Here is a 23,550-nt window from a genome sequence, read left to right on the forward strand (position 1 = left end):
CCTCCCACCCCCCACCCATCAAAACAACATGAATTAGTGGTATATATCTGCGTTGAGAAGGGGTGGAAGTGGACTCACATGCACGCACGCTTGAATTCCGTTTGTTTCACCCCGAAATTAACGTCCACGCATGATAGAATGAGACAAGCCTCCACCCCATCGCCCCCCCAACAGGGGGTCATGTACGACGAATCGATACACGTCAACGGGTTTTATACACATGTGGCAGGACGAGATGTCGATTTTATTGTTTGTGCTTTCAATGAAATCATTTAGACTCGAATGTCTGTTTCTCTTTGGTATATTGACAGGATTAGGGGTTGAATGGATGCGGGTAGTGAGGGTTGATTCATTAAAAAATGAATATTAGCACAAAATAATGGGATCCTATTAAAAATTTGAAGGGGGTAGTGTCGCCCCTTCTCTCTACAATCATGCATCATCCCAAATTGATCCAATTGCATTTTCAAATCCCAAATTTCTCGACCTCCATAAATCTAGACCCATGAAAACTCGTCTCCATTCAGCGTGAAACACCAACACAAATAATCCCTCACCATGCTCCAAATAATGAGGGGGTGCCCCCCCCCCCAGCCCCCCTTCCCACCACTATCCAAGTGCCAACAGAGTCGCTGCAATCTTCGTAATTAAGGGATTCCATGCGTACCAGAGTGAATTGAAGAGGTACCGAGTCCCCCCATTGCCCCCCCTCCCGCCCCCTCACTCTGTATTTGTGCGCCTATGGCCTCTGGAAACTCAAGTCCAGTATCAGAATGGCCCTGGGATATATATGTTTTGTGTATAGATAGTTTCCGAGTGCTGAATGTATAGAATAGGTTGGTCCGAGGAGGGGGGGAATCGATCGTGCAAATTTACACGCGACCCTCTCCCCCTTACAACGCCCCCCTTGTGGGGGGGTACAGAGGCACAGAGCTGTAGCATTTCATGTACATACACATTTGTCGGCGTGTAAACGAGACCTATTATTGGTCGATCCTGTTTGCACTATCGAACTCAATGGGTATGGGGCACTGCCTGAATAAATTCTCTTGTCATTTTTTTTTTTTCGCCCTTATTTGGAGGTTGAGTGGGTCAGTTTCTCGGGGATGTCTCGGCATTGACGGAGGATGGGGGGGGAATTTTTGGGGGGGAATTATTTATTGAAGCTTTCCATCCCCAGAAATTGATTTGCATTTCAATAGCAATATTATAATGAAAAGTAGACAAGGTCTTTCTTCAACGGTTACTTTATTCTTCAATCCGATTTCAATCAAGCCCTCCAGCAATTAATTTTTCCGCTGTTCATTTGAAAATTTAATTAAGAGACCTCTCGCTAGTCTCAAAAGCTCTTTTGTGTTTCGTTACAGAAGAATTATTTAAAAGAGGAAAGAGTCACATGTAGGAAACATGATATTCGTTGTAATCGATTTTCCGTCCTTTAGAATGTTTTCTTTTCACTCTTTTTACATTTCTACGTCACCCCCTTGGCATTACCAACCCCCTGACAATCCCACGACTGAATGAGGTTCAAGGACCTCGTTAAATCTGCAAAAGTGGCTTTCTGAATTCCCCTGCTCCCTCCGCAATGTCTCTTCACAAAACGACCAGCAAATCCATCTATTCACCCGACATTTTAATAATTCGTATTCGATCTCGAGCTCCACTCCGGCCCAAAGAGACTTCCCAAAATTCCCAACAATTCGAAAAGAAAAAAATAGAATAACAATGTGGAGATTCAGTAGAACAGAGGGCTCGATTCATAATTCTTATTATGACCTTTAATCCAGAATTTATTACCTTCAATTAGGGATGTTCTACTCGTACAGTAAAAACAAAAGTTTATGACCCTTTCTGTAATTCATTACATTTATCGCAATGAATTTTCAATTAATATTCCAATGCATTAATTATTTGAAGTAATACCCATAGAGAATTATTATATTGTATTTGCTTTTATGAATCAATATTATATTGTTTAAACAAATTGACGGAAACAAATTTTCGTCAATCGACATGACATTTTTACCATTGTTTTATTTCTGCTTCAATAATAAATTTTCAAAATTTCAACAAAATTTTATATTTTGGACTATATTTACAGATATTTCTGTTTTCTTCATAAAGTCTGTGTTAATGGATAACTTTAATAATTAATAATAAAAAAATCGAAAAAAGTGAATCAATCTTTAAATTCAATTCAAATTTTATATAGGCATTTGTTATCGCTTCAAAAATATATATATATATATGTGAAAATTTAAAACAATTCTTATATTTTCACCACATGCAGAACAACCTTAAAAGGGTTCAGCGACAAATTTTATTATCCCTGTTGGATTCCGAGACATTTTTATAATAAAAACTGGGAGATACGTGAGACGAGAAATGGTAGGTTTTCTCTTTAATAGTTAAGATATATTTTTATTGCGGATACGAAATATATCGGGAATATATTTTACGGCTATTTTCAACATATTTTTACACATTTCTGAAAGTAGAATTCAGTTTGAATCCCCGGAGAATTGAAGTATTGAGTGAATCGAAAGTTTTACGACACCCTGTTTATGCCGATGGGGCGAATTGTCAAGTTGAGATCATAAATTCACCGAGTGAATTCCAGTGAGTTTCGGGGAACAATAAAATCCGTCGAATTTCCATTGGTACATAAGCGTTAAACCGAAGAAAATTTCGATTAACGAGAATCGCGTGCTCAGAGAATCCATTAGAAAAAAAAAAGCTATTCATATTATCGTGGAGTGTCGCATTATCATTAGAATGAATATAAATTGAAGTACAAATTTAGTCCATTGAATCTAGTGAATTCCTGTACTGCGCCCACTCGTATTATCCCGTAAATTCACTGAAAAAGGAAACAATAGACCTGACAATCAGCCCTTAATCACCCAGAATTAAACTTAATTTGTCAAACCCATAAACCTCCAGTGCGTTATATAAATTGAAAAGCTCCTAGTATTTTTGTTGACGTTACGTACCATCGGGATGGGCTCCACACGAGTTTAAATTCCAGCAATGAAATTACGCGTGAATATACGGAGAGCAGTGGTGAATTTATTCGGTCACATTCGTACCAAAAGGGGGTTGGAGGGTTGGAAAATGGAACAAAGTGATGGAAGAGTGAGGGGCAAACACAGAGGGACTAGGAAATTCTGGGTTTACTGCTGGTTAATAGCCAGACGATAAAGGACTCTCGAGAAATGTGAAATTCCGAACAATGTTGGCCCTCGGTATACCCATGTCCGATCTACCACTTTTTCAGGGGGTTATTACTCCGGAAAAATTTCCAAAGTTTTCTGCACTCCCTTTCTGGTATATCACACGAAAATCAAGAAAATTTTTTCAGTCTTAAATATTCATTTCCTATATTTGCAGCCTTGGGACCAAAATTTTACTTTAATTTTTTTTTACTTCCGAATGGAAGCTTTGTGATCGACCAGATTTAAATTTCTTATTTCTCCTCATATATCAACTTAGTATAATCCAAGAAGTTCGAAAATACACTTTTTAGATTTTGTCCAAAAGCGCGTGTGTGTGTGGTCTTTTTTTTCCTTTCATTTTCTTTGATTGCTCACCCGCATCTCTACCAAATTGAATTTTTTTTTTTCAAATGTAGGTCTCATTAGTCCCTATCTATCACCGTGGGCAAAAATTAATTTTATCCACCCCTTTGTCTTATTTTCTTATTTTTATTTATTTTGTATTATTTCCAAAATTCGATTTCCTTACGATAACTCAAAAAAAAAATTCTTCCGAATCAATTAAACGATGGCTTAAAAAAATTCGTCCTGATGCTCTCTTGACCGAGTTCGAAGATGAAGATGACAATAATGTTTTTTTTAAATTTCTGTGAAGTCAGGAGATTAATACAGTGGTACCTGAAAAAGTGAATCCCGGAAAAAATATCCCAGGGAAAAAATATCCCACACATTCAAAACGTGTTAAAACTCGCTCAATTTAATTATTTTTTAATTTAATTATTTTTTTCGTTGTCTACTTTTTCCGGGGATATTTTTTACGCCTACCGAAAAAGTTTATTTGAACACCATTAACTTGAATTTTGAATAATAAAACTACACTGTTACCGAGTCATTGAATTTAATGAAATGAAAATGAAAGCTCCTTTACAAAAGGGAAAGAAATACGGAAAATAGTCATTCGTAAAGATATTGTTAATTTATTAGCAAAGACAACTATATGATATCCGATATAAGAACAATTTCCTACTTGTTTTTTTCTATTCTTTTACTTGATCCCTATACCTTTTGATAATTCGAAAGTTGGGGCTGACTCACCGGGTCAACGTGCACGTAAGTTCTGCTTTACCTAATTGTACTTGTTGCAGCCCCTCCCGGTTAGCTTCTCCGTGGAGGTACTCATCCCCTTCTGTCTGTTTGGCGTCTGGCCAAACCATTGACAAACGGTCCTCAACGCAGTCCACCCGACTAAACGCCCCTCCACCCACTTTCTAATTCCATCATCCCCAAGGATTTTCACCCTCTCATCCCTCACATTGTTCCTCTCCTTTAATTCCATCTTTCATTCCGCTATTATTAAAAATAATCCGGCAAATGAATCTCTATAATTTTATTTATTATTATTCATTACAATCTCTTCCCTATTATAAATAAAATGAATCTCTATATTTTTTTATTAATTACAGGACAAAATTGGAGATAGGTCTGGAATTCACGAGTGATTCATAGATTTCCAAGGAGTTAGGAACCGAGAATTGGTGATTGAGAATTGGACATTTAAACCATGAAGAAAAATAGCGCTGACGTTGGGTTAAAACTGGAGAAACGTGGAAAACGTCAAGGGTTGAGTTGGGAAAATGTCAGTGAGTTGGGTGCCTTTCACCCTCGTCCGGCTAGTGTCTGGGTTATGCAGCAGTTCGCCCCGAGGCCCCATGAAATGGCTATGACGTCAAGGGAATCCTGGCTTCTTTGAGTTCATCTCAAACCAACAGCGAATAATCCAGGCGTGTGTGCATGTGTGCATTCAACGTACGTTTGATTGAATTCATACGTTACAGCGAGCTCTAATTAGGGAGATTTTACATTCGTGTTTAGAGATTAACTTGGAGAATACCCTAGTCTAGCCTTGAGAACGACGATGACCCAGATTGCAACAAAAGAATAGCTCTTGGTTATGTGGAGAATTTTCAAACCTGTGGGAATTCACTCTGGACAAAGATTTTTCAATCTTCAACTCCAGGATGGCTGAGTGGATTTGCCACAATTTTTAGTCAATTTGAAGAATTTCTCACACGTTATCTTCAACTAAATCTTTAAGGTTGTTGTATCGCTCTAGTCTCTGCAAAAAGTTTATCCGCTGTAAAACGGACTAGTTTAGAATACAATCTTTTCACGGTATATACCAGCACTTGATTGAGTGCATTGTGCATGGATAGCTAAAGCATAACTATATATTTTCCATATTAACTATTTTCCATTATATAAATTTATGGATTTTCTATAATTATATCGCGTAAACCAAATGGTCAATCGATTTCATTTTTTTTCTGTATTTCCTCAAGATTTACTGGTGGTTAGTAAATATTATTGGCTAAAGAAAATTTTTTTTCTCAGTGGATAGCGTTTGCGTCACGACAGTGGAATAATCCAGTATAAAAGATGGTGTTGGGGAAGAAATGATGGTGAAAAAAAAAATACTTGTAAAATACTCCATTACAAGCGTATAAAATGGCCGAGTGGAGTGCACATACAGTTACTGTCTGTCCAAGTGGTGCAAACGATGCTTTTCGACCAGTTTCACGGATATATGTATAGGAGCTCGTCGTTCCCGTTTGGAGTACTTACACGTAAAACAGACGATACAACGAGGACTGGATGAGAGGCTTCAACACGGGAAACTCGGCTATTTTGTGCGGGATCCATCGGTACACCGATACTTGCACGATTTACTCACTTTTAGGGGTCTTTTTCTCGTCGCTAAACTTTTGGACTGAAAGTGCTCGAGGATGAGGAAAGAGAATAGGGGGGAAAAACCGATACATGATTTCACTTCTTCGGGGTAATTGACAAGTTTCCGGGGCTTTGACGATTTAAAAAAAAAATGGTAAAAAATTTTTCACTGGAATAAGAAAAAGAAGATGAGGTATATAGTTTTAGGTCGGGATGAACCGTCTCTGGAGCTCAATATTTTCTTCCTCCACTCACCCCTTGTCACTTTATCCGACCTCCAATGCAACATTACGTTTTACTCCACCTCAAGACAGCCCCCATTTCACCCATAATTCTCATCTCTGCCTTCAACGTCTGTCTCACTGGAGAGCACGTCAATACACAATTTTGCAATCCCAATGGCTACGAGTCCCATGGCTTCAAAGAAAATTCCAATAAAAAAACTTATAAAATTTCGTTATCGAAATTTTATGGGTTTATCTTGATAATATTAGATTACAACAATTTCATTTTTCTGATTTTAAAGAGATTATTTAACAGCCAGTGGAAATTCTTTGCGATCACATTGGATTGTTATGTGGACGATTTGGAGACCAGCGGGAAAGAATAAATTTCTATCATTGACGCCATTGACAAATTTTTTGAAGATTGTGAACTTAAAATCTAATAAACCAATACAGTCCGGACAATAATTCCATATATTTTCAATTTATAGCTGATAAACTTTGTAAATAAATTTCAAATGCTTAATAAAAAAAAAATGCAAATTCTTTGCTGCTGCTATTTTTAAGACGTATAGCAAATTTGGGGTATAATAGTTGGGGTAATACAGCCCGTAGCTTTTCTCGTGAAACTCATTTTTAAAATCCCCCAGGATATTTTCTCACCTTCAGAATTAAGTTCAGACGTCACCAACTTCTCAATATATATTTTTTATAAATTTCTCCAAGCGCAAATTTTCCGAGTAAACTTCCAGGACGTTGACTAAGAAATTACTCGTCTACACGAGGTGATCAATTAGTCATTCCTGACGAGGGCAAACTCACCCTAAACGATGCCCCGTTGAGCAGAAGTTGGCTGTTACAAAGTTGAAAACGCCACAGTGAAGAATAAGGAAGAAAAAGAAAAATTCTTAAATTTACGTGAAAAGAAATCGAAGTGTAAAACTCGCGCATTCGCCGAATATTTCGGTAGATTTTTTTTACCACTTCCCCTCACCCTTTAAACTGTAATATTTGTCTATTTGGAATTCCTGGCGGGTGCTGGGGGTTGGGGGATGACGTAAGGGGTCGGGTGGTTGTACGTCGTGGGTAGAGAGTAATTAGGTCGCTCGGTCAAACCACGGAAACTCGAGAGACAAGTGGGATTCTACTGTAACTAAATACAATCTTAATTACAAAAAAATAACAATGGAGCCGTTATTTATGAGTTTGAGCTTTTTTCGGTAGAATATTTGGTGCAATGAGAAAATATATAAAGTATCCGGAAGCGGAGAAATTAAATTAATTAAATTAATCATTTGGAAATTATTCCACAGCTATCTGGTAGATTTCTGCAATCATTTTATTTATTCCTATTTGTTATTACTTAATTCACTGAATTCCAATGAATATTGCCGGTTTTTAACAATCATGTGATAGATTCATTGAAATTCAAAGCATCTTTATGAGATTTCTACAGATATTCGTTAGATTTCGTTGCCAAGAATTTTCCCTTGCCTCGGAACTCATGAACAATCAAATATTTCCATATTTTTTATATTTTATTAATATTTCAAATATTTTTCATATTCTCCAACTTGAACTTGTGCAATCTCATTAATGAATCCAACAAATAGTTACCAATTATTTAAGGACATTCTACACCTATATATCGCCAAAACTATAGTTTTTCCATTTATCTGGCAAATTTACTATGGGATTGACATGAAAAAATATAACAAAATAAAAACAATAAAATAAACATAAAACAAAAGTTTGACCCTTTCGATAATTCGTTATATTTATCGCAATTAATTTTCAATTAATATTCCAATGTGTTAATTAGTTGCAGTAATAGCTATAGAAAATTATTATCTTGTATTTGATTTTATGAATAAATATTATATTGTTTAAATAAATTAATGAAAAAAAATTGTAGTCAATCGTCATGAAATCTCGACCATCGTTTTTTATCCGGTTCAATAGTAAATTTTCAAAATATCAACAAAATTTTATATTTCGGACTATATTCACTATATTCGTGTTAATGGAAAACTTTAATAATTAATAACCAGAAAACGGTGTTGTGAATGAATTTCAAATTTGATACAGGCATATGTTCTCACTTCAAACACATTATATCAAAATTTCAAGAAATTCTTATGTCTTCGTCAATGGAAGCAAAATGGTGGCGATGCGATGATTTTCATGGATTTTCTCTCCCATTTTGAGACTTTTTTAAAAAAATAAAAAAAACGCTGATAAATATTCGTACCGTGTTAAACCTTCATGAGTCATTAAATAATGAGGAAACGTAAAAATCTTACATATTTTTACATACATCACTTACATGTTTAAAAAAAAATGAAGAAACGTTAATTTTGGCTGTATATGGGAACACCCTTAAGAGGAGCAGTAAGGAGTCGTCAACTTGCGTTCTAGGAACTCATCCCCAAAAGTGCAACAGAGGAATGGTGTAGGTGAGGGTGGTGGGGGAAATAGAAAGAGGAGAATTTGAGGAGGGCGCATGCGCGGGAGGAGCGCGCGTATGACTGTGAAAAGTCGCGGATTGACACGCTAGTTCACACTCGACAGTCCTCCGGGTTGGTCCATTATCCATTTAATTTTCAAATCGCGCAGCTTATCGCGGATATTTACTCGTAATTGCACACCCCGTAAACAATAGATAAATAAATAATTATAGATTTTTTGTGTGAAGTTGTGGTGGCTCTGGCGATCGAGTGATGTGTTGATGTGATTCTGTGGTCCTTATTTCAGTGCATTAGCAACAAATTCTCATATTATTGGTGGAATTTTCTCGGTAATCAAGTGAACAGCACTGGAAAGAGGGGAGACACACTTCTGAGGCGTCAGGTGAGTCCAAGAATTTATTTCATGTGTGTTTTTCATTGCGATTGTTGGACTTTCACTCGATACATCTCACACCGATCTCGGGGTTCAGCAGATGTCAATTATATATGTGGAACAACAAACGGAGGACGATTATTTCTGGGAAAATGAGGTTAGAGGATTTTATTCACCGGAGGAAGAGATGTTGCTAGACTTTTTAACGAATATCTCGATGGATTTGGGAAATCGTAGGTTAACCATTTTGGTGGGGCTTCAAATTATCGGTAAAAAATGTCACATACGATTTTTGCCATCTACCTCAGCCTTTCAGACCATTTATGCTATACCAATTGACGTCGCAGTCCCAGTCATAAAAATCTCGATTTTTTAAATTCGCTTGTGAGATTCTCGAGATAGTTTACATGAAAAGTGGATTATCTGCAGAGTATACACAGTTGTTGTTGGCTATGAACATTTGGAAAATAGTTTGAAACATCTGATGAATGATGTTGGTTAACTCGAAACAAAATTCGGCAGCCCTTTTAATTGAAGAAAAGACGGGAAGGGCATTATTTGGAATATTTTTATATGTTGTTTTTATCGAGAATCGATTGTTGGTATCGAGGGTCATATCACACGGTAGTTTTGAGTGGTTGTGAGTGGGTTTTTTGCCCCAGGGATTGGTATGGCAGAGTGAGAGGACAGGGGATGGGAGTTGGACGTTTTTCCGAGTCTGTATGGAGCAAGAAATAAGTTGACCGACTCGTTGGGACACATGTATGTATCACACGGACAGAGTGGAGACCGGATTTCTCGTGGAACCGATCAACTATGTCAGAGAATCCTCTTTAGTTCGAGGAGAAAACGATACTTATCGGTTTTTTTTCCTTTCATTTTAACCCTCGTGTTGGATAAAACCATCGGCACTATTCCATGTTCCATAATTTTCCCCATCTATTGTTTTCTGTTCCATATATTTCCAATATGATAACATTTTGCTTAAAAAAATCGTTGTCCAACTACTGGTGGTCACGAGCAAAGCACTTGTTGGTTTTCATGTTCCCTGTACAATAGATTCATTGAATTTCAACAATTTTCTTCGTTGTCCATTGAATATAATCAAATAGTTGAATCTTAACAAAATTCTGAAAAATTTAATAACTATTTTTCTTTCCATAAGACGATTAAAAAGCCTTCCATAATTCTCTCCCCGATGCCTAAAAACCCTGTAAATCCACTCGTTATTATTTTTTTTATCCCTGAGTATTTGTAACGCTCTTAGTACACATTTTATACTTCCCCATTTTTTTTGTCGGGATGAGCAGAATGACGAGATGTACTCGCCACATAATGCAGCCCAGGTCTTTCACAGTCCCTCTGTCTCTGCGTTCACTCTGTACCTCTTTTTTATTTCGATTTTCTCGTATCCCCCCCCCCCCCCCCTCCCACCATTTTTTTTTCAAGTTATGCCTTTTGACGAACGGCGACGGCCAAATGGCACACGCATTTTGCGGCTTCTGAAGTCGGCTGGATGATGCATTTCCGTGGGCACACTTGCTTCCCAAGTAGAAATAGAGGTGGTGAATGAAAAATTGCAATATCTCTTTCATTTTGAAGGATCTTTCAGGGTTTTAAAACACGCCGAGAATTTTTTAATTTATTTTATATGCGTGCATTCTGGGAAATAGTCTGAAATCTGTGTAAAATTAGCCTGCCCCTTCTCATCTATCTATCGTTAATTGGAATATTAATCATCTTGGTGTGCAGTTCATTGAATCACGTAATGTCGTAAGTCGAGTAGCCCTTCTTAATGCATCTGGCTGTGTAAGCATGCGTTGGCCTTCTTCACTTTAATGTACAGAGGTGTTCTCTGTCCACTCGGGATTTTCTCACTCTACTGACACATACTCCTGATATGTCGGCTTTTACGGAAATTGAACGCTACCGTGTGTTGTCCCAACATGTCTCCCCTATCTACCAGTTGATAGACCATTAATTTTCACCATAAAAAGCCAGGAATAATTCAGCTGGACGTTTTATCCCATGAGGTCTTAAAAAATCAGTTTTAAACCATTATATATTTTTTTTACCACGTAAAAATATAGTATACCTAGACATTCTAATCTATCTCTAGGATTAGCTGGAGAAATTCAACTGAATTCACTAGTTACGAGATTACTCCTACAACTATTACTCAAATTTTAATATTGGGTTTTTAATATCTTGATTAATATCTTAATTACGACAACGATCGATAATAGTTGGTGAATCTATAAAATCACTGTTCAGATCTAGTAGATAGTTTCTGAAATTTAATTAGTATCATATGGTGTATAAAAAAATTAAATGGTTGAACAAGAAATGGGTCTTCTAAAAGATTAATATGAAATATAGCGGCTTTTGCGTTGAATTCACAAAACATGAGGTCTGGAAAAATTTCTCTTCTGAATTTTTGACTCGCAAGAGAAAAAAATAAACAAACACAAGACCAATCGCGTCAGATTCTGATGCTGCTCGTGGCATCCTTTGGGATTTAAACTCACCAGTGGGGGGTCTACAACACGAGAAACTTCAAGACTAAAGTCTGACAGCCCTTTCCCCCGTTTCCTTATTTCAACTCCCAAAGACTGGCATTTGCCAAACGAAAATGTTTCGAGTACCTGACGAGTTTCGTAACTATTTACTGAGTTACAAAAAGTGAATTGCATGTTTTCCCGCGAATCGTCTGTTCTCTGTTTAATTCGCTATTTTATTCAGCTGTAGTGGAATTATTCTTCCAAGTTATTTGAAAAATGAAGACTAGCTTTCCCTGCGTTTCAAAAAATATTCTCTGAATTCACTGTTCGAATTTCCATTCATTATTTCATTTTAAATGAAAAAAGAGATGAAAATAATTCTCATCTTACAATTTTTGTAATAAAAAACAGATTAAAGGACTGTTTTTTCTGGTAATTCGTATATTTTGCTGTTGTCATGAGAAAAAAAAAAGAAAACAAAAGAGCCATCTGCAAGTTTTCGCCTACCTCCGGATATACCTATTAATCCATTTAATCACCGTAGCTTTGATTACCAATTAGCGCTCTCAGTTGTGCCCCGATAAATTCAGCCCCCGAGGCAAATGGAACGAATCCCGTTCACATTTTATTTTTTCTTTTCCTCCCAGCCGAAACTTTTCTTTTATCCTCCATTCTCACCATTCCGTGTTTCGCTTCATTTTAATTCCACTCTCCTTTTCTTCCCACCCCTCGTGAACCTTCTCTGTTAGTTTATCTCCTTTTGTCCGGGTGGTGGCCCTTCTTTTTTTTTGGATGAAAAATTTCCTGGTGTGGAAAATTCAATCGATGAACTCGACTACAGATAGAAATAGGGAAAAATGAATGGGGAAAATTCTCTTATTTTTATCCGAGATTGAGAACAAGTGACTGGTCCTGACTTTGATAAACGAAAGTTTAAGCGTTTTCCGAGGTGTAACACTACAAAATTGCTGGCAGAGGGATGAGGGAAAATGATGTTGGGGACATGGAATTTATGAAAAATTCATGAAACATAAAAATGCTGTGTCAGCTTGGACTTTTTCAATCTTATTTTTCAATAAACAACTCATTTTTACTCCTGTTGTGCATCGGTTCTGACGTACTCATTCCCCTGTTGAGGTCTTTTCCCGTGATTCATTGGGGAAGGTGAAAATTTACGGTCAATTCGTGTCATTTTTAGCGGAATTTTTCTCTCCGTCAATTCCAACGTATTTTATCGAGCTAATAATGAAAAGAAGAAGTCCCTGAATAAATAGCCAAAGGAGAAAAAGACCCAGAAAAAATAGCCCATGGAAAAAATACGTTGAGCATCGGACCTGTAATTAAAAATAAATCTCTGTGCACGTAAATAATAGAAACCAATAAATTCCAGGTGAACTTGAATGTTTACGCATTCTTCATTGTTATTTGCATGAAAAATCAAATGAAATGATAAAATCCATAGAAATGTCCAGGAGGGGTACACCAATATCTTAATGCTTGTGCCACTCCATCCCGCAACTTTCTTCTGAGATTTTCTTTTTATTTTCACAATCTAAAAAGAATATCAAACTTTTTTCACTAAGATCGAACGCGCGCTACAGCGCGCTGTAATAATAAAAATCGTGATTAAAAATTGTTAATTTAAATGAGTTCCAAATTCAAATTAGCCGCCTCAGACGACCCGACCAATGAGAAATAAGCGTGACAGGCTTTCAAGATATCGATAGTCTCGATGTTTGTCCTTTTTACAATAGGACTACAATAAATACCAAGTATAAATATATGGTATTTTTTCCCGGTCTATTTTTTGAATGGGCTATCTCTTCTGACTCCCTGAAAAGAAGAAATTGTTGGAATTGTACGAATGATTATCGTTTCTTTTTACAACATCGCGGAGAATCACTGTATCGCATCAACAACAATTATCCGCGATAAGACGACTTGGAGAACCTTGGGAGTGTGCAAAATCACGTGGATGAAATCATCCACACGCTAGTCCTTCCTCGACTTTACAATGAGTTTATCGATCCAATTGAGATTTGTGTTTATTTTATTATCGGGCCCGCCTAGATATAATCGGAATGTTTTGGTTCTCGGATGGAGTGATATACGCCTCCTGCACAGCGCTTCAAGCGCTATCATAAATAAGGAATACTATGAAGGATAAAGTAAAAACCAAGTAAAAATTCTTTCATCTTTAAATTTTAGCTTTTTTCTATATTTAAACAAACATAAATATACAACTTTAATATTGGACAGTCAGCCGACTGGAAAAATTAAAAAATGCGTTTGTGTCTACGACTGGTACATGTTTTTTAATTTTTGAAGAATCTCACTTGACAATCTGTCACATGACTAATTTTTTTTTTATTAAAAATTTTTTTTTTTTAATTTGAATTAAAAAAAAAATTTTTTTTCTAATTTGTTCAACATTCAAAAAAGTCGAAATTTTGAGTTGAAATAATTTTTTCAACACACCCGCACAGAAAGTTCGCACTTTGCTCCCTGATAAGCGGGGGGAAAGTGAGTACTTTCCGCCCTCGGGTAGAAAGGTGCTGCTAAAGTCGGAAAGTCAAGACTATAAGGGTTATAACGGTTGGGGGATAAAGCTTGACCATTACACCTTCATGTAATATTGATATATTGTTATCATTATTATATGGGAGAAACTTTTCGCCCTAGGGCGGAAAGTATTCACTTCCTTCCCGCTTTTCAGATAGCAAAACAAGAAGTTTCCTTTGCCGGCATGTTGAAAAATAGCATGTGCACCTCGGGCGGAAAAACACCGACTTTCCGCCCTTGATGCACAATATACTATTCCCTTTTATGTCCTTTTTTGATCTGTTGCCCCCCCCCCCCATGTTTTCAGGTTCTGTTGCAATATTTTACAGTCAATATATTTTCAATTACTAAGAGAACAAAACCTCAAAACTTTGCAAGCCCGTACCGATTTTTCTTTCATTCATCTCTAAAAAATCCCAATAAATCGATGGAGTAGCTCCATTGTTAGTTCATCAACGATCCACCCCCTTTATTAGAACTCCCTATACACGGAGAATCTCGGGAATTAATCCATCGGGCCTTGAAAAAATAAAAATGAAACAAACAGCCAAAACCCGTGGAGGGAAAAATACTGTTGCACACCTCCCAACACCAGCAAGATTAATCGGATCCAATTTTTCCCTCTGTTGTTAACCTCCGTGTGTCCCTCATTTATTCCACCCCCCGAGACCTTCGTTACCGCTCAAAGCTTCAAACGCAAAAAAATATAAGCCCGAAAAATCTGCTATTTCAAAAAAACGAACGTGTCATCACCAATCAAAATCAATTAATCAATTAAAATTAATTTTCTTCAACGTTTCACTGAGAAATTTCCCGAGTGTTCTCACTAATGTTTGCGTAGAAAAAAATCTCAGTTTGGAAAAATGAAAAGGAAAAAGTTCTTTCAGTGGTAAAATAATATTTTTCCCCTCCCCCAATTTTTTCCACAGCTAGTGCTGCTTTGACGGATGAAAGAGATTCGTTTGCAGTTGGCTAACGATGGAAATACCCTTTTCGTGTTGATACAGGGGAAAAAAAAAATATGTGTATAACAAAACCCCGTGAAAATTTGAAAAACAAAAAAATTGAAAAAATATCGAGAACAGAAAAATGTTGGATATGGCAGCCGAAACGAAAATTTAGTTGAGGATAAAACTCGTTGAATTCAATCGAGCGGATCTCAGCGTTACCGTACGTAAAATTCCGTGTGTTAGGGAATCGTCCAATTTTACTCTCTTCTCTTTTTTATTTCCCCTTTATTTTCTGTTCCATTCGAGGGATCGATAGCCGAACTCTTTCGTTGGTAGGGAAAAAAAAAGGATCGGAGAAAAATCGTCGAGAGGAAAAAAGTACAAGGGGAGAGGGAACGACAGGTATGAAAGAACTGGAGGTCGCGTGCGAGCAAGTGGAAAAAACCGGAAACTGCCAAACGTTTTCCCCCAATTTTCACATTTTCGGCCCCATTCGGCGATTCGCTATTACCCAACAGTTCTTTTCGCCCTTTACCCGCCCCCCACTTGTTTGTGATGGTTTTTACAGGGGGTGGATTTTGCCGCGGCCCGACACCAACCAGTGGTAATTATAAATGAATCTGGGCATTTTCTTGTTGGGAACGGATGGAACGAGATTTCACGTTTATCTTTTTTTTAAGATAGGCTAATAGTTTTTCCAGGCAGTGGCATTAAAGCCGTTTACCTTCCGATAAAATGATGGTTGTCTAAATTGTTAAATGTTGATGAATTTTCGGCGTTTTCGAGTTTATGCGAATCGCATTCTGAATTTTGAAAATTTCACTCAGTCGATTTCGATCTGCAAATGATCGAACACGCAACAATCTATCAGAATTTCTATTATAATTCCATATGATGGATATGCCGTTTTTAACGGCATCATTATCATTCCCTTATCACAGCCACTCCTACAGATAGCTTCATCGTTATGGTCGAATCTGTTCGTTACCTGGTACGTCCTCGCACCGAATGAAGTAAAAACTCGAATGAGTAATGAAAAAAAAAAAAAATACCTAGGAAATAAATTGTTCGAATGGCATCAGCACCCCTGGCATCGATTCCCCACTTTTATCGAGTCACTGGGTACTATCATTATCCTTATTACCTTTTCCAGAAACATCGTTAACGTCTGTAATGCCAACATGAACGTCGATTCTTCTCATTTCCTCATCACCACCTCCACCCATCCACCCATCCACCCCCACCACTCCGTCTGGTATCGTCCATTAACGTGTTATCTAATTTCTATCCAATGCTTCATTATCCATGTCTCGTCAATCTCCAACTGCACTTCATGATTTTATTTCCCCGCATTTGCAGTTTGACTTGATTTTGAATCTTCAATTTTTATGACCCATTTTTCAATTATTTAAACAAATCTATTAAATAGTATCGATTGAATTCACTCCCGGGCGAGCTGCCAAGTGGGTAATTACCATTTTGCACAACATAATAAACACATTTTTATTAATAAAGCATCAATTCGCGAGCCAATGGAATGTTTATGGTGATGTATTGTAAATTGAGTTCAATGGTTCATTGAATTTTTCATACGATGCAATCACAGCAGCAGCAGTAGCATCGTAATAAATATTCAAGCTATATACCATTCGGCATCAGTCAACAATTATTATTTATAATTTTATACCAATGGATCCTCCAATGGCGTCCAATTTTTCACTCTTAATTCCATGTCACCCTCGCACGCCCCCGTATTTGCCGAAAAAATCATCACCCCAATGTTTCACCATGAATTCTCACCGGAAAAAGTGTAATTATTTATGGCAAATGAGATGGTTGAGATTAAAATTCCTTGGCTCGAGATCTAACACCAAGTGGAATACACCGGGAGATGCGTGTATGTGCAACGATGAATCATTCTCGTCTCGGTGAGCACCAGTGCTATCCATCATCGGGCAATAACGAACCGGGTTAATAACGGCCTGTAAGCCTTCCCCCCTGTGTCCTCCCAATAGCCTAACCCCGTGGTTTCGATGTGTATGTGTGTTTGCGTGTGCGTGATAGCCCGTTGCAACCCCCTGGCAAGCCATTAGGATATTGGAACGCGCGTGCAGGGCTAACTCCCCTCAAACAAATACAAACCGGAAGCCCAAACTTTGCGACGTAATCAATGGAGTTTATTTAAACTAACTTTTGATAAATAAAGAAATTTCCGGGTGGGAAAATATTGGGGGGTGGTCCGTCAAAGGGGACTTTTCAAATGTTAATTAAGAAGCCTTGCGAAATTCCGGCCAAACTTTCCACCAGCAATCTTTATGAACTTTTCAATTATGTTTTTAAAAATTTGGTATTTTTGTAGAGATGGGGGTAAGTGATATAATTGATTGGGAGTTATTTGATGAAGATGATAGTCGATAAATTATAGACAATATCAGGGGGTTCACTCCTCATTTTTTAAGCAGAGATTGAACGCGTGACAATTTGTCTTTTGTCAGATTATTAATCTGCAGGATTATACTCTTTAAAAATTACTCCTAAATTTCATAGAAATATCTTGGAATTTTTTAATACAACACATTTATATGAAATTTCCTGGTCATTATTACGAATAAGTCAGTCTCTCAACTGATTGACTCTGCACTTTTCAGGCGTTACAAATTTTAAATAATCTTGAAGTAAATTCAAATAGATGACGCCATATATAAATCGTGATCAATGAAGTGAGGAATGGATGCGACATTTTAGGCTTCAACTATCGAGAGTTTCGATTCGATTCGATATAAATGTCCATCTCCCTTTGACACAGAAAAAAAAAATTCCTTTTACCAATAATATTTTCTTGTAGTTAGTAAATATTATTGGCTGAAGAAAATTGATTTCTCAGTGCAGACAGGATTATTAAAAGTATTCATCTTCAACTCGCTCTCGGCTCATGACAACCTCTTCGTATGAGGTGAGATTTTCAAGAGCCTCCACAGGTATTTTCCTTATTACATTTCGGTGAGAAAATATTCACGGATTGAGATTTAGTAGACGAAATACCATTATCGTAGTTTTGGTGGGAAATTGTGAGAGGAATGAGGCAATTGGATACGTCAGGAAATTGCTCATGGGATTATCAGGGTCATTTCCTCGAGACCCTCGCAGTTGTTTATGGAAATATAAGAGAGTGTCGTCTCCACCATTATCTCCTTAATCACCGAATTCTTCTTGTCTCTGGCATCGAATCCCGGGGGCAAACACTGGGTGATCTTCACTGTGTACTCGGCATGCTAATGTGTATTCAACGCTTTTACCCCAGCTATTCGAGTTTATGTGGGATGTATCTGAGCGCGTGTTGTCCCTGTTGCAAACTATCGCCTCTTCCTCCCACTTCTGCTTCCTCCTACTTCCTTCCTCATTCCCCTCCTTATTTCGCAGAAACTTCATCAAAGTTCAACGTGCTACCTCCTCGGGGGTGAAAACACAGGGGTGAATTTCAAGTGGAGAAACTGGCAAGATTATTTTGGAGCCGAGAAAAATTGAGATCATTCCATCTGAATGCTTTCTCGACTAATTGATCAGTCAAAGTAATATCTGTCATTTAATTTCATTTATTAAAAAGAGTAAAAACAATACGATTTTATTGTGGACTTAATCAAGTTTAATTTATTATACTGTGAGGTCATTTTTCTTGGAGAGATCGTCTGTGTGGTCTTACGATGAAACTCGAGATTAATGTTTATTGGGTAATATAAACAATTCTTTAAGCGGTTCATTAATTTATTAACCTGGCTTTAGAAAAAACCAGCATAATTTAATGAAACCCTTGGAAAATCACACATGGAGAGAAATTTGTATGAAAAATTTTTACCTGAATCGCTGGAAAAATTACCGGATTGCGCAGTAACCGTGGAGCGTGGATCCAGTAAAATTTACTGGAAGTGCAGCAAAAAGTGAATTACTAGTACGAATATTTCAGATTTTTAGCAGTACATTTTAGAACATCGAATGAACTTCGGAGAAAATTGAGGATCAGCCCAGTAAATTTTGTTGTCCACTTTGTTGTGCACTAAATATTCCGAAGAATTGCAGTGATTTTTCATGAATTTCACATGACTTTTCATCAGGGCAGTGCGATATCCCGCGTTTACTACTAAAAAAACCAGTAATTTTTCGTGCATATTCTTCTCCGTGCAGAAAAATATTGAAAAATGAGGAATTGATGGAACAAATTATTGAAATTCAATTAATCCGATGGATTTTTTCCTCAAGAATTTCCGAGTGATTGTGAAATTCAGGAGAAAAATTTAAGTTGAAAAAAGTGTCTCCGGTGGGAAAAAAAATTGTTGGAGTAAAATGGAATGTCAATTCGCCTCGAGCATAAAACTCGAAACCTCCTATCACTCGTTTTCCACCTCCTGTATCGACAAATTCGACGTCTGTAACACTCGCAAGGACAAAAGACATTTTCGAGAAAGTGAGGAAGAGAGAGAGAGAGTCGCCTGAAGGAAGAAAAATAGAGTAAAAATCGAATGAAGTGAGAGACAGAGGGAAAACGTGAGAATTCCACGGGTTCACGTGCACCCGATAAAACTTGGAAGTGCCGTGAGGAGCGTCGAAGCAATTTGCCGGATTAATCGAAACAGAGGGAATGCAAGGAGACGTTAAGTTTTAGGGTGAATGAGGAAAAGGAGATAGGACTGGGTGCAGAATAGAGCCTTTGGAGTTTGATGATAGTTAAGAGTAGATTTGGATGATTCTGCTGGTGAATATCGGAGTGGACAATATCTGCGGCTCTTTCTGATTACGGAATAATTAATTAGCTCGGTCTTAATGAAATCCACTTAGGAGGTCCTCCTATGATAAGCCTATCAGTCACTGAAAATATGTAGACGGCGTCAACATATTTTCTGTAAAAACAATTGAAATAACGGTTTAGTTGAAAATGGTGTTAATGCACGAGTTCACCCTTGAAGTCTTGGCCAGTATTACCCGCAGTTTTCACGTCGAGTATTTACCGCAAATGCTGTTAAAATGTACACACAGCATCTACCACAAATAGTGCACAACCACAATGGGTCACTCGTTTTCACTGCACTGGCAGTTTCTCCCTTTGCCCTCGTCCCATGTCGTTTTCCCATTTTGCTTTCGCCTTTTGCATCACACCATGCGTTTTACACACCATTCCGAATCCCGCATTTGCACTCTTGGGACCAACCAGGAAGGGGTGTGTTATGTTGCCCCGTGGAAACACTCGAAATTGCGGAAAATACAAAATCCAGTGCACTGTGAATTCACTGGGAGAAAATGCCGCGCCATTTTTTTTTCTCTTTAGTTTTATTTTTTTTTTCTTTCACCACGTGCCACTCTCAATCCGGGTAAAAGCCGTTTTTCCTTCAGACGAGAATTTTCGCACGGTCGCAAAGAGAAAAAATTTCCAAGTGAAAAATTGAAAAAAATATTTTTCATCAGGGAAATTGTTTCTTTGGGAAGAAATTTTGATTGATTTTACGAAGGGAAAGGGAAAGGGTGCTGTTGGGGGGTTGGGAATTTAGTAGTTGAAAATAATTAGTGAAGTCTTAAAATTTCCATTTCTTCTCCACCCGGATTTTTTCCAAACTTAGTCAAACAAACAACAATCGTTTCCCCCCGGGTTTTTCTTCCAACTTGCCGCGGGTTGAGTTTAGTTTTGAAAAGGCGGTAACGCCGATAAATCAAGTGGCAAACGAGAGTAAGCGAGAGAAAGAGTGAAAATAGAGTAAGAAATTGGTTAACGAAGGAGCGAACCCTTTCCACTCCAATTAGAGAAAAGTATGATCAACTCGCTCTAATAAATGGCGTGTCGCCACCGTTTCACCAGAGGCTACTCGCAATCTGGACTTGTTATTTTTCCTCAGATGTAAAATAGAAGAAAGAAAGAAGCCCCTCAAACGTTGATAAAAAAAGAGTCCAAGGAAATTGACACTTTTTGCGTATTTAAAAAATACTCGTACCGCCGAGGTAAAAAAAAAAAACTGCCCCAGCCCTCCGGAACTTTTTCCCCAATTGCATTTCTGCCGTCTCATCATCGACAATTCAAGTAAGGAAAACTCGATTCCAAGATAGACTCGGCTCAACTCGTACGATTGCTCTTGTACTTTGTACTTTTCCTCTTTATTTTCTCAGAATTTTACCCTGCATTACTGAATAAAAATTGTCTGCGACTTTAAAATCAACGGAAAAACTCAGCAAATCCCTCCCATATCTCATTTATATCGCATTTATTTAGAATTGTTTTTTAATTTTTTATTTGACTTACTCTCTATGGCGCTCGTCGGCATTTGACCCTTCAACGAACTTCTCGATTGGTCTTGTTAAGAGAAGTCAGGCGCAAACTCATCCTCTCAGTTCTCCAGTCGTTATTTTCCTCACGGAACGTGAATGTCCTCTGAACTATAGATTTTCAAATATTCGCATTTCAAGACCTAAAGAAAAACTCATTTTCCGTATTAATAAAATCCAGAGAATTCATTTATAGAACGTAAAATTTCCGCTGGAGATTAAATCGAAAAATGTAAAAATCAATAATAGAGGAGTCTTAAAATAGAGGTTTTTTTTTTTCAAAATTTGATGAGGGCAGGGGGTGGTTTGGATGTGAGGAATGATTTGCCCTCATTTGACGATAATTTCTGTGATTTTGGATGGAGTGGGAAGAGGTCTTGCGGGAGGATATGTTTTTATTTATGGCAACAATACGATAAGTGACTTTCCGATGTCTGATTTTGTGAGCGAGGAGGATTTTATGAAGTCCCGCGAAGTGAATAGCCACCGATAAAAAGATAAGGCGGAATGAGGAAATGCTCGATGAAGCGAAATATTCTCCGATCTCCCGTCTTTTGTACTCGCCTGAGCACACGGCTATCATTTCCCCTTTCCAAGATTCTCCCCGATTCTCCATTCATTCCACCGATGAGGGGTGGATTATTAATTACAAGAATTGACGTCTGGTCCATCGGGAGAAACCGCAAGAATTCAACCGCATAAAACCTAAAATGAAAACCTCATATTTTGGAATTAGAGTTTTCCAGATTGCGGAAAATTTCACTGTCTAAGAGCTGTCTAAGCTATTCGTAGGTAAGATTGAAATTTACATGGTTAAGAGGATATTTACGAGTATCTCCGGAGCTGATGTATCAAAATGACTGGTCTTTTGCATGATTCAGTGGTAAATTTGCCGAGCCCACCAACGAGGCTATTTCCAAAGAGGCCTAAAGGGAAATGCAACGTCACAATGGGCGACTGTCGCCTTTCCCTTTCAAGCCACGACACTGGCCCTTTGTGTTTGGCTCCTTTCACTCCACCCCAGGATCCCTTTGGTCTCTCCTATCACCCGGCACATCTACTCACCCTCCTGCAGACTCATCCGAAAAATAAAAATAAACGCCAGATAAGGGTGAAAAGTTGTCTGGGGGATGAGTGAAAGTGGAAAAACCTTTTAAGACGGAGAGAGACGAGTGTTTTCAATTTTTTTCTCATTGTTCGACGATAAAAGGAAAACTAGATTGAAGTAATCTGCGAATAATACAATTTTCCAGAGAATACGTCGAATTTTTGTGGTGAGTCCAAATAAAAAATGTAATTTTTCTCGGATTACGGGTGGATTTTGAGTTTTTTTTTTTATAATTTTTGTTTATTTATCTGAGATTTTTTTGTCGAATGAGAAAAAAATGAGACATGTCAGAATGGGGGCCTCAAGGGTCTTACGGTGAGATAAAAATTTGTGAGGGCTGAATGCCTCGGAAAATTATTATCACACCTCTATCGGACAACGAGGAGCGTAATGGACGCAGCCGGTAATGGCGTAACGAGGCGCCATTAAACCACCGAGAAATACTCCCCCGGGGATTTTTCATGATTGTCGTTGAAACGACAATTACTGCACTCGTGATAATTTTTTTCATCCATTTTTTTTTTCATCTCAACATCCACCAGATTCTCCCGAGTTTTTGTCATTACGAGAGAATTTGGATAATTAGTTTTTCGAGATTCAGTAGCTGGAGGGACGGAAATGCGGATCTCTGTAATTGTTCCATCATCCCCGTGGGAAATTATTACCGTTAAATTTTAAAAATTCCCTCTTCTTCATTCTTATGGAGGTGAGGTGTATTGATTTTTCTCGAGTCAATTGAGAGTGACTGGAACCAATTAAATGAAATAAACAGAGCGCAAAGTTGAATTAATTCTCCTGGACTCGACGTTCGCAATCCTGTGCATTCTTCGTGTTTACAGTCGATTATCGTTTACGATCACAAAGGGAGGGGTTGGAAGTGAATTAACTCTGGGGTCAAGTGCCCCTGCAAGGGGGAGGGTATGGGCAAGGAGACACGACTGTTAGAATCCACTCGACTCTTCTCATTACAAAACCCCTCTCCTCCTCTTGCTCCTCCTTCTCCTCCTTCTCCCCCTTCTCCTCCTCCTCCTCCTCCTTCTCCTCCTCCTCCTCCTCCTCCTCCTCCTCCTTCGCCGCCCGCTGGTTACACTCGCGTTCGAGGTACACGCGGAGTGACGC

At 37.9% G+C, this 23,550-nt stretch overlaps 1 protein-coding gene across 1 annotated transcript in view; it reads left to right on the forward strand.

Moving 5' to 3' along the window:
- Positions 1 to 8,745: 8,745 nt before the first annotated feature.
- The window catches only part of Rbfox1 (RNA-binding Fox protein 1), a 114,243-nt gene continuing 99,438 nt past the window's right edge, over positions 8,746 to 23,550 (forward strand). Inside the window, exon 1 of the mRNA XM_011308031.1 lies at positions 8,746 to 9,016. The gene's annotated coding sequence lies outside the window, so the exon portion shown is untranslated. The remainder of the gene's footprint in view (positions 9,017 to 23,550) is intronic.

The sequence above is a fragment of the Fopius arisanus genome, unplaced genomic scaffold (assembly GCF_000806365.1).
Source record: "Fopius arisanus strain USDA-PBARC FA_bdor unplaced genomic scaffold, ASM80636v1 scaffold00057, whole genome shotgun sequence".
Classification (NCBI taxonomy): domain Eukaryota; kingdom Metazoa; phylum Arthropoda; class Insecta; order Hymenoptera; family Braconidae; genus Fopius; species Fopius arisanus.